We start from the raw sequence: 11,754 nt of genomic DNA on the forward strand, positions 1-11,754 counted from the left end.
CATATATATACATATACATATGTATATATATGTATATACATATATACATGCATGCATGCATGCATACGTATATTAATATATACATGAAAATAATAATGCACTTTCTAAGAGTTTACAATTTTTCAAGAAAATTAATGTTTTACAAGAAAATGCACCTAAAGAGTTGTTAGTTGAGAAGAAAGAACATGGTGTTAAAATAGTATAGAAAGTTCTTGACATGAGAGGTCCACAAGTGAGGGTTTTGACCAATCTTGAAAACTTGAATGCTGACATGAAAGCTATCGATGACCACCTATTCCAAAGTTACAACACAATGTGAAGTTGATTTTAAATATGGTAGAGCTAGATATTCAAAAGTTTTATAATCAAAATTTAAGGCATGAGACAGAAGGAGAAGGAACATCTTTAGAAAGAGAAGGAGAAGGAGCAGCTTTAGAAAGAGACTGCACGGCACAAACAATAGCTAGGCAACATAGAGGGTATTATGGGAGCCACTAGATAGAATCTAGGACACTGTTGTGGTAGGTACTATGAAATTGGAATCACTTGCAAGTGTCTTTGATAATTTATAGTCCAAATATTGGGAGGACTACAAGTTGTGCAATTTTTCATGTATTGCATTAGCATTTTCTTATAAGAGTGTTTCAAGTATTGGCACAATCTTTCTGTGATGATCCCATGTATCAATTTCTTATATCAGTGTTTCAAGGTTGAGAACCACTTCAATATCCTTTGCATGGTTTAGAGGTAATTTCATTATGGTTGAGGCTTCTACAAGGTAATGAGCCTCATGATTATGGCATTTACACAGAAATAGAACTTGCTTCTTCAACTCCTTACACTTCACTGAAGTTATTCTTCTCGCAGTGAGAATAGCTACTACACATTCCTGGGAGCAAAGGGACCTGAACCTATGCTACATTTTCTGACATGGGATAAGTTACTACTTTCTTTAGTACTTCATAACATTTTGGATCATATAGTGATGCCCAAATTAACAACATCAGTAGATACTTGGGATCCTTGTAGGGAGAGTGTGTTATACATGCATGGTTACATCCTTGAAATCCATTGTTCGGCCATCATATGGATCCTTTATATCCAACCATTCATTATAAATTGGGGATTGTGCTTTATGTCTAGCATGCAAGTGATGCATCTACATATGCAATTTTATCATCTTGGAAAACTGTATTTGATCCTGCTAGCTGGGAATAGCTAATTGTTTGTTTTATTGTACCTAATCTAATGAAACTTCTATAGGAATTTGTAATCAACCTAGCTAATCAGCAACTAGACCCATTTAACTGGGTTATGGTAAGTTTCTTTCCAAAAATATATTCTATGATTTTATTTTTTAATTTCTTGCAAATTATGCCCATTTTTCATAGTCTGCATTATTTTTGTGTAGGATCTTGACGTAAGTAACTTAGCATGGGTTGAGTGAGTTTTATTTTGTTTTTATTTGGATTCTAGAATATGTATGGAGTTGGATCAATTTTTTTGTTCTTCCAAGATGTAATAAGCACCTCAAAAAAGGTCTCTAAGATATACATCTTTATAAGGAAATAAAGAGATACCTATTTAGAAGGAAAAGAAAAGAACATTTGCATATCCCTTGAAGAAAATCACAGAGTAAGGGCATGGAATGGCAATAAAATTGTAAGCAAGGGCATGACACAGCAACAAAATTGTAGAGAAAGGGCATGGAGATCACAAGGGCACGTCACAGAAACAAAATCGCAGAGAAAGGGCATGGCAATGGAATCACAGAGAAAGGGCATGGTAACAAAATGAAGAGATCACAAGGGCACAAAAATGAAATCATAGAGAAAGGGCATGACAACAAAATATAGAGATCAAAAGGGCATGTTAATGTTCAGGGCTCTCCACCCTCTTTCATGCACAGCTCTTCGTAATCAAAAAAAATGGGTAATGATTTATGCCATGTTCTTTTTTTTTTATTATACTCATGCGGGCATCACAATTGTAACACTAACATTGGTATTGCAATGACATCATGGACAATTGCAAAAAAAAATCACCACAAATTACACTGTAATCGCAAATTGTCATCTCAATTTGACTCCAAATGTTCTAGCGTTAACTCATTCCTCAATAGGTCACTCTATGATCTCATATTTTCTATCTTCATGTCTTTTCTGTTCAATTCCTTATTTGCAAGCATCAATTGATTCATCATGTCTAGCTGAGTGTTTGTAGGATTTTATCAATCAAATGATCTTTCTTCAAGTCTAATAGCCATTTGTCTTCTTCAGCCACCAATTTATCTTCTTCAACTCTCTATTTTCTATTACTTCACATAGCCCTACTGACTAGATTTTATGTTCTCTTTTTAATCCTTTGACTTCTTCATTCATAATATTGTTCTTCTACAATAAATTTGCAATGGCTACATCACTTTCGCTAGAATTTCGATCATCAATAAATCTATGTGTATCAACTTCTTTATAAAGTGTGTCATTATCTTGAATAGCCATATCATTTATCTTTCTTAGGGATTTTCTCAGTTGCTCTTTTGCTACTTCAAGTTGTTGCAGTATGAGTTGGATGTCAATTACTTGATTTTCACCAACCTTTTCAAATTTGTAAGCCTCCATCTCCAAGATCTAAACTCTTACGTTGTTAAACTTCTTTCAAGAGAACTATTATCTTTATGCCAACTATTCTAAGTCTTGTTGGAAAGCTAAGATACTGAGATGAGGCGTGAATCAGAATCTATAAAAAAATTATCCGTCAAAAAAATTTTACTAAATTCACCATATTAACCATCTCATATCTAGTTTATGCATAACATAACTTGAAATATCAAATGTTGAAATAAATCTAACTATCTATCACATCCATGAATTATAAACACATAACACAAAAGATTTTGGTAACCCAAAAACTCTCCAAGGTGAAGGTAAAACTAGGGTAGGGATAACACCCACAAATATTCACTACTGCAATAACAAAGTTAGCCTAGTAGGACTACAAATTTGATTACTTCTTATGATCTACCCTATGAGGGGTCTGCCCTATTAAAAGATTTACAAGATTGTTAGGTCTACCTTGATCAAAGGATTTAACACTTACAATAAAGTAAGGACTATGTTAAGAGATTTACAAAAGTCTATTAAAACCACTATGTTAAGAGATTTACCTTGATTCAATCTATCAAAATTGATTTAGTACCTAATCCTTTGGTCTACAATTACAATTGTTGATTATGGATCTCCTCATTCCAATCTTTGATCTGATCTCTTATCTAATATATCTTTACTCTGTCCTACACTACTTCATTAGGTTGCTAAATTTGTTTCTTCAAAACTTTTGCATGCACCCTCCAAAACCTAACTCCTTTGTATAATACTTCACTTCCTTCATCTCATCTATCATATTGAAATAGGGTTTGGATTTGCATATTTAAAGACATCTATAGAGTCTTCTATACATTTCCCTTTTTTTGATTTTATCTGATTGGTTTTCCTCCTTTCATACGGATCGATGATCCATGCCAAAATGCATAACAAACTCTATGATCATTAAATATTATTTACATGTCAGCTTGAAATGGTTTACCTCAAAGTTTGTTATCTATGTGTTACTTGATGCATACTATCTTTGATACTCGATCGTAACTACTCTACCTATTGTTGTTCGGCCTTAACTAACTTGGCTCCTTCTATATATCTCATCATCTATATGCTCAGCATTTACTGAACTCATCTTGTATGAAAGTACTCAGTGATCAGACACTCGTCTGACTCCTATAGAGCTTGGCATATACATGATTATTTGCAAGTCTTTACATGACTTGTCCTATATAGAGTAACTCATTTGCAATTGTGACCGACTAACTATGCCTTATATATGACTAGTGCATACACAAAACAACTTAGAGATACCAACAGAGGAATGATGTGGAAAGAAACAAGAAATCTAAAGACTACAAGAATTGTGTATATGTCTATGAAGAGGAACCTGATACTCTACCTGAGTTACGTAATAGTTACCAAGAACCAAATAAGGACACTTGAGTTGTAGATTGTTATACCCAAGCACTAGACAGTACAACCTGAGTAAGAAGTTGAACCTTTACCGAGTGAAGGAAGTGGTGATAATCAAAGAACTAAACATGTATTGGCAAAATATGTGAGGAACAACCCTTAACCTAAATAGATAATTGGAGGTAGAAGTGTAGGCGTGAAAACAAGATAAAATTTCAGAGAAGGTAGATGTTTAATAGTTGATTTTGAACCAAGAACAATAAAATTTGCATTGGATAATAAATGTTGGGTTAATGCTATGAATGACGAGACTGATAAAATTGAGAAGAACAATACCTAGACACTAGTACCGAGACCTACTTAGAAAATGTGATAGAACCAAGTAGATCTAATGAAACAAGCTAAATAATGTAGTATGGAACAAGGAAATATTGGTTTGTGAGGCTTATGCACAAGAAGAAGGAATTGACTATGGTGAATCTTTTACACCTGTGGCAAGATTGGAAGGATTAAGTACACTATTGGCATCTTTTATATACAAGAAGTTCAAAGTGTATCAAATGGATGTCAACTGTGTATTTTTAAATAGAATACTTGGAGAGGAAGTCTATATTGAATAGCATGAAGGATTTGTTGAACATAAAAATAAGAACATGGGATGCAAGTTGAACAAAGTATTGTATGGACTGGAACAAGCCCTTAGAACACGATATGAAAGATTATAGTCTTATTTGGATTGTTGGCAATATGATTAAGTCAGTTGAGTATTTAGTTGATTTTGTGTTTTCATTTACAGTAACATATATTTTGGTATTTCATTGTGAGATCAGAGATAGAAAATTGTCTCTGTGTTAGATAGTTTGCATCAACACGGAGTTAGATTTTGTGAGTACAGATGATAGAGTTCGAGTTGACACATGCGCAGTTGAGGATAGATAGTTGACAGTGTCATGATGGCATGTGCTAGTGCGTAGATGTGTACAAATAGTACAACAATAGTTATAGAGGATTTACTAGTACCAGTATTAGCAAGGCAGAACAGAGCACAAAAGAAGATTGAGTGTTATGGCTTGAATTATGGCTATTGTATGTGATTCATCCTATTTGAATTAAGCATTTCCCATAAAGATAGAGTATCAGTGGTTAGAACTAAAGTCAGAGTTTGAATTATAATTTATAAAGTTAGCGAGATGTAGAATACATAGTGAGGAGGCTATGGTTAAGTGCACATACATTTTCATAATCATAGGAAGTTTTACGAAAGAAATCAATCTTACTGGTAATCATAAACAATTTTTATGGATGAAGAAGATACACATTTAATGTGAAGTTAATTTTGAAGATATTTAAGGAATGTGAAATTGAGTAAGTGTACCATTTGATCATGTAAGGAGTTATAGAGCCTTTGAGAGAAAATTGGCAACGAATTAAAGGCAAATTAAGAGTATTTGCAAGTGTGAAGTACAAGAAGCCAAACATAGCAAAACCAGGTATTTTATAATTTTTCAGTAAAATTTTCAAGAATTCAATATTAGCATAATGGAGATTCCTACAATATACAATGTTAGTGAGAGGTCAAGGTACAAATTCAAAATGCATCCATTTGTATCCTTAGTTGATGATCCTTTGGGATCATTTTCACAAATCTTATCCAATGTGTTACATGTAGAAGATGTTTTGATTAAGTAAAAATAGGTTTTAAAGGACCCAAAACCTTTACAAAATAACAAAAGTCTAGAGATAAACAAGAGATGTAAACATCACAGAAAAGTAGCATAGGACAACATGAAACAAACCTCCAAAAAGAACAACCATGAGATCACCCAAGATAGAGCTGGAAAAGACAACAAAAGAATAGTAAAAGAACAGCAACCAACTAGCTAAGAAGTCTTTATCAGGTCAACAGCCTGATCCGCCAAAATATGCATCTTATTAGCACCGGCCTTCACCTCATCCTTCTTACTGATATCCTCATTCTTCTTAGAACGAGCTCAGGTGCATTTGCTTGGTCCCTGGGTCTCTACCACCAAAGGGGAGTCCTACCCTTTGTCAATTTCATTCCTCTTCATGGGGTTACCCACATTGTCTACCATATGTTTGAATAGTTTTTCCAAATTGCCTAGTTGAGTATCCATTTTTGACACCTTCCCCTGAATTCCACTAATCTCTTTATCCATCACCCGTTGTTTGGCCTCGAGGAGTGGTATCTTGTGCATGATGGATTTAACTTCTTCTGCATTCCCAATAACCTCTGAAAGTTTGTCGATATGTTGGCCCAATGTATGCTCACCTCTGGCAGTTTTGGTGACTTGCTCCATTTCCTTGCCCAGCAACTGCATTTGTTGCTTAACAAAGCCAATCTCCTTCAAAATTGAACCAAGGTTACCATAAAGACCCTTGGATGACTCGAGCCCACCTTCAATATTATCATCCAAATGTTCTCCAACATCCTCATTATCCGAGTCACCATTCTTTCTAGTATGTAACCTTTCCTCCTACCACCTTAAAGATTTTATTTTCCTTTCTAGCCGGTGAGCCAGAGGCTCATCATCAGAAGCAGGTGATACCCAATCATCTTGGAAGCCCTTACTACCATTTCCTTTACCTCCACTCCTCTTATTATAGTAGTCTCTCACTAATTCCTCCATGAAGTCGCTCTCCTAATCAGAATCACCATACTCAACAATCTTTTTCTTCTTTTTAGAATTGCAACCAGAGCCCTTTTTCAAACTACCCAAACCCCCTTCAACTTCATCGTGGGTATCAGAATCTTAACCCTTATCCAGGAGACTCCCATCCATATTCTAGTCTGCCCCTTTCAAACTGCCCCTCGGTTTCACAATCTTCTTAGACTTTAACACATTCATTATTAGGACCATAAGACCCTCATGGAAAACATGCTCACCATTTGGGTCTTTTTAAATAGCCTTAGTGGAAATACTAAGAGACTGCAATAAATAAAATGGAAAATTTATCTTAACATCATGCCGAAAGTGATTTGCCAACATGAAATGGTACCCATAAAACTTAGTGAATCTCATGTCTAAAGTTAGATATTCCATTATCACAAAAAGCACAAATTGCCATAGTCGAGAAACAAAGGCTGGGTTGAAATATGAATTACCTATTTTTACCAATCAACTTTTCTCATGCTTTGTCTCCACAAAATCATTGATGGCCCTATCCAAGAGATTCCTCTCTGGATAAAAATTAATCTTGTCCATGTCCAACCCTGTGGCTCTGTAATTACTTCTTCGGTAACATCCATTCGCTGGTTACCCACCATCACAAAGCCATCCTTCCAAGATTTGATGAATTGGTCCATAATAGCTAGATTGTTACCTCTAAGCCTTTCCATGTACCCTGTGAAATTGCCTTGCCTTAAAATATCCTAAACCTTCATCTTGTTCCTCCACTCCAAACAGCTTGTCGGCTCCACCCTTTTCCTTTTTCCTCCCATATTCACTTCACCAAATTTGCTAGTTTTCATTCTCTAAAACCCCCAAATTGCTCTGCAACTAAATGCCACACCACAAATGAAAAGAGAAATGGAAAAAACTACCCAAAATCCATGTGAAATGCTCGACTTTCTAAAAATCATAACCCACCACACTCCGAAAGAGTTCACCTCATAATTACAAACCACTAACACCATCATAATTAAAATATTGTTGCTTAGATCTCCATGTATCATACTCGATAAGTTGGCGGCCATCTGGAGGAAAGGACTCATAAAAATCCCAAATGATTTTATGATCACTGAAACAAGCCACATTTGCAGCCCAATCAGTAGTATGGTTGGCTTCTCTAAAATTATGAGTTATAATGCATGTTTGAAAAGAATTTATAATGTTAATAGCCTTGAAGATAATATTGCCAATAGTCCACGATGGTTCAGTAATTTTATTTAAACAATTAATAATGTTGAGGGAGTCACCTTCCACCCATATGTTCCTCAAATTCATACTTTTGGCATAGAGAAGACCATGAAGAGTAGAAGAGGCTTTTGTAGCATGATTAATTTGATCCCCTATTGGAATAGTCATACATCCCACATAGTCACCATTAGAATTTCTAATAACAACTCCACATCCTGCTTTGCTCGGGTTCCCTTTCGAGGCCCTATCAAAGTTTATCTTAAACCAATTCGTCGAAGGATAGTCTCATCTAGCATTATCCCTTGGATTAAGATCCTTAATATTCATTCCCAAACTCCTTATGTTCTAGCTATTAAGCACCCATTCTTTTCACTCATTACAAGGTTGTTGTCCAAAACCAATAATTTTAATATTTTCAATCATAAGGACTTTAATTTTATAGAACACTTTATTAGGATTGGATTCCACACCTCTAAAGATCCTATTTTTGTGCTCCTTCCAAATGCCCCAACACAGATAAGGAGGAATGAAGTCCCACAATTTGACAATCAAAGCATTCTTAGAAGGAGCCATCCAACTAGTAAAGAACAATTGCATAGTAGCATGGAAAATCCAATCCACTTTCAGTAAGCTAAAAACTTTATCCCAAAGCTTCTTGGTAAAGGGACAATGCGACATGATATGATCCACTAATTCCTCATCATTCTTGCAAAGAACACATCGATTAACAATGATGAAACCTCTCTTCTTAAGATTATCAAGAGTCAGAATTTTATTCTGCAGAAGAATCCAAAAGAAGATATTAACTTTGGGTGGCATGCCTTTCACCCAAGCCTTAGCCCATCAGGGTTCATCATCATCATTGAAAGAATTAGCATAGGCAGAGGCAATAGAGTACATACCACTGGGGCCATTTTTCCATATCAGAACATCCTCTTCATGGTTTAAAAAGAATGCATTCAAACACTTGCCCCAAGTTATAGTCCACACTATGAAGATCCACCCATATATCATCCTTCCAATAATCACCCACAAAAGTACCAAACTGATTCTTGCATTGCTCCATATACCTATTCCACCTTGGATCATCACAAAGAGGGTGGTCCAAGATCCAAATGTCTTCCCAAAAAATAATTTTTCTATCATTTCCCACCTTCCATTTAACCCCTTTCCTTAAAATATATTTGAATTTCTGAGCATTCTTCCATATCAGAGATCCCCCTTGTTCTAAGTCACTATTAAGGAAATGATGAAAATCAAAGTGGTCCTAATATATTTATCAAGCCAAATATTCTTCCATTCCCCCTCTTCCTTGTGCCATCTCCATAATAATTTAGCCAATAAGAATTCATTCATAGAAGAAATCCTTTGCAAGCCAAGCCCTCCCTTCCCTTGGGGCATACAAACATTTTCCCAAGCAATCAGAGGGAGTCCTTTTTTAATCTCCGTTCCAATCCACAAGAACTTCTTCTGAATTTTCTCAATAGCAAGAGCAAACTTTCTTGAATTTTGAAAACACTCAAAGCATAAAGTGGAACACTTTGTAGGATAGACTTCAAAACAATAACCTTACCAGCCTGACTGAGGAGAGAACCTTTCCAACAAGTAAGTTTCAAGTGGATTTTATCAATCAGCGAGTTCCAAAAGCTGTCAGGAGGGGCAACTAGCAAGTTTCAAGTGGATTTTATCAATCAGCAAGTTAGAAAGTGTTTTATAGTATAGAAGATTTTATAAGCTACATTAACTATAAATTTAAGAGTATTAGAGATGAAGAGATTCATAAATATTTAAACACGATTTGTAATGGAGATTTATCATTGAAACTTGAGTTCACGCATATGAGTGAGGTGAATCTAATCAAGTATATGTTCTACATGGAATTTAATAACCATGAATGGAGTAGGATTATTTTGAGTAGAGTTCATGAAGGAATGTTTTGGGTAGGTGATATGCATTTCATGATTGACAATGACGTAGTTCACAAGGTCACAGAACTAAGAAATGAGGTTCATAACCCTCTTAATGAAAAGAATGTTAAGAAGTTGGTTGAAGTTAATCCGAAGACCAAGTTTGATGGTATAAATATGAGACTTGGCCTAGTCAAGGATACTAGAGTTATAGTTTTGAGCAAGATAATTGGTTATAAGCTTAACCATGTTTCAAAGATAAACATTGTGCGAGAAAGATTTTTACATGCAGCATATTTGATGGTTGTTGAGAGGAAAAAGGTGAAAATGTGTGAAATAGTCAGACTACAGTTGTTGGACAACATAGAAAAACTGAATAAATCTAAGAAAGGATTCTTTAGATTTGAATCTTTATGGACCTACTTGTTTTTCCAAGCAACTAGACAGTTTCCTGGAATGAAAGATAGTGGTTGGGATACTGATCAATGCACCATGAAGCTAATCACTCAGTGCTATAGACATGGAGCTAAAGGAATAAGAGATGAAGACACTGGAAGAATGATGAGAAAAATTCAATAGAAAATGAAGCAAAGATTCAGAATTCCACCTGCTATAGTATAGAAGTATAAAGACAAAAAAAAAATTATGGTAGAAACCTATACAACTTGTATAGAGGATGTAGAGCCTAGAGCGAAACTTATAGAACACATAAGTTATGAGATGAGTAAAGAACTCATAGAAAGTTATGCAAAGATTAACCTTGAATCTGAGAAGAATACAGAATCTCCTCGAAGGGGAACTTATGAGGAAAAAAATATGAGAGAAGTTCATATGGGACTTCATAGTAAGCAAGTTGAAAATAATGTGGAGAAGAAAATACAAGATACTCTGAGGAATGTAGGATGACTAGATAGGAGTATAATGAGGCCATGGGTACTACCAAGAAAATGAAAGCCAATGGGAAAACCAAGATATTGGTAGCTACACCTCTTGTTGTAGCTAGACCCTTAGAAGGAATCATTGTAGCTAGACCATCACCACTAATTCCTAGTGTTACATAAGCCTATTTTCGATAATGTTCTTGCATAAAATAAAAGAAAAATAGAATATATTGCAAATACTTTTGAGGAAGAAGTCTCTTCTAGTAGAAATTTGAGAACATCATCCAAATATTTCAAGCTAGTTGGATATGGAACATTACAAGGATGAAGAAATGATTAGTTGTTAGTTGGTGCCATGCTAGCTAAAAGATATTGATATGGTTCTCTTGATCGTTCCATGTGATTCGACTCATAAGAGATGGACGTCGAGATTTGAAGTTGCAAATTTATACATCTGGTTAAAATTGAGTGTTAAGACTCATGCCAAATTAATTTTGAAGAGGTGATGTTGTCAACTACAAGCTTTTAAAATATAAGATTTTGGCCATCATTTTATACACTTGCAATCATTGAAGTTAATATTAATTCTAGTGCATATAAAGGAACTTGATTAAAATTATGTAAGAGATGAAGCATCGAGGATTAAAAAGGATAGTCCAGACAATAGGGCACTCCTAATGAGAGGGAGTAGAGTGAGAAGAGATTTATATTCTAAGCTCAGATGGTAAGAAAGACAGCTTCCATGATTGAGATTATGCATGCTTTCATGTCAGAGGGAGAAACTAGAGGATTAGCTTCAATTAACTTCCTAGGATTTTAATCATATTGATTTAGAGGAAGTGGATCATATTGAATGTCTAAAATTTACTAATGTCTATGGTATCTTTTGTTTTTGTTGAGGAGCATAAGGAACTACTAGACCATCATCTTTTATAGTATCATCTAGTAGTATATAATCATTTTCTTTCTTCTAATGTTGCTGCAACATATCTTTGTACAACACTCTCTCATTGAATATGACATTCATGTTTCTTACAATTATATGATTTTCAAAATCCCAAGTCCTATAACCAAA

This window comes from Cupressus sempervirens, chromosome 8 (assembly GCF_028749045.1).
Source record: "Cupressus sempervirens isolate cs-2001-9-10 chromosome 8, ASM2874904v1, whole genome shotgun sequence".
NCBI lineage: Eukaryota > Viridiplantae > Streptophyta > Pinopsida > Cupressales > Cupressaceae > Cupressus > Cupressus sempervirens.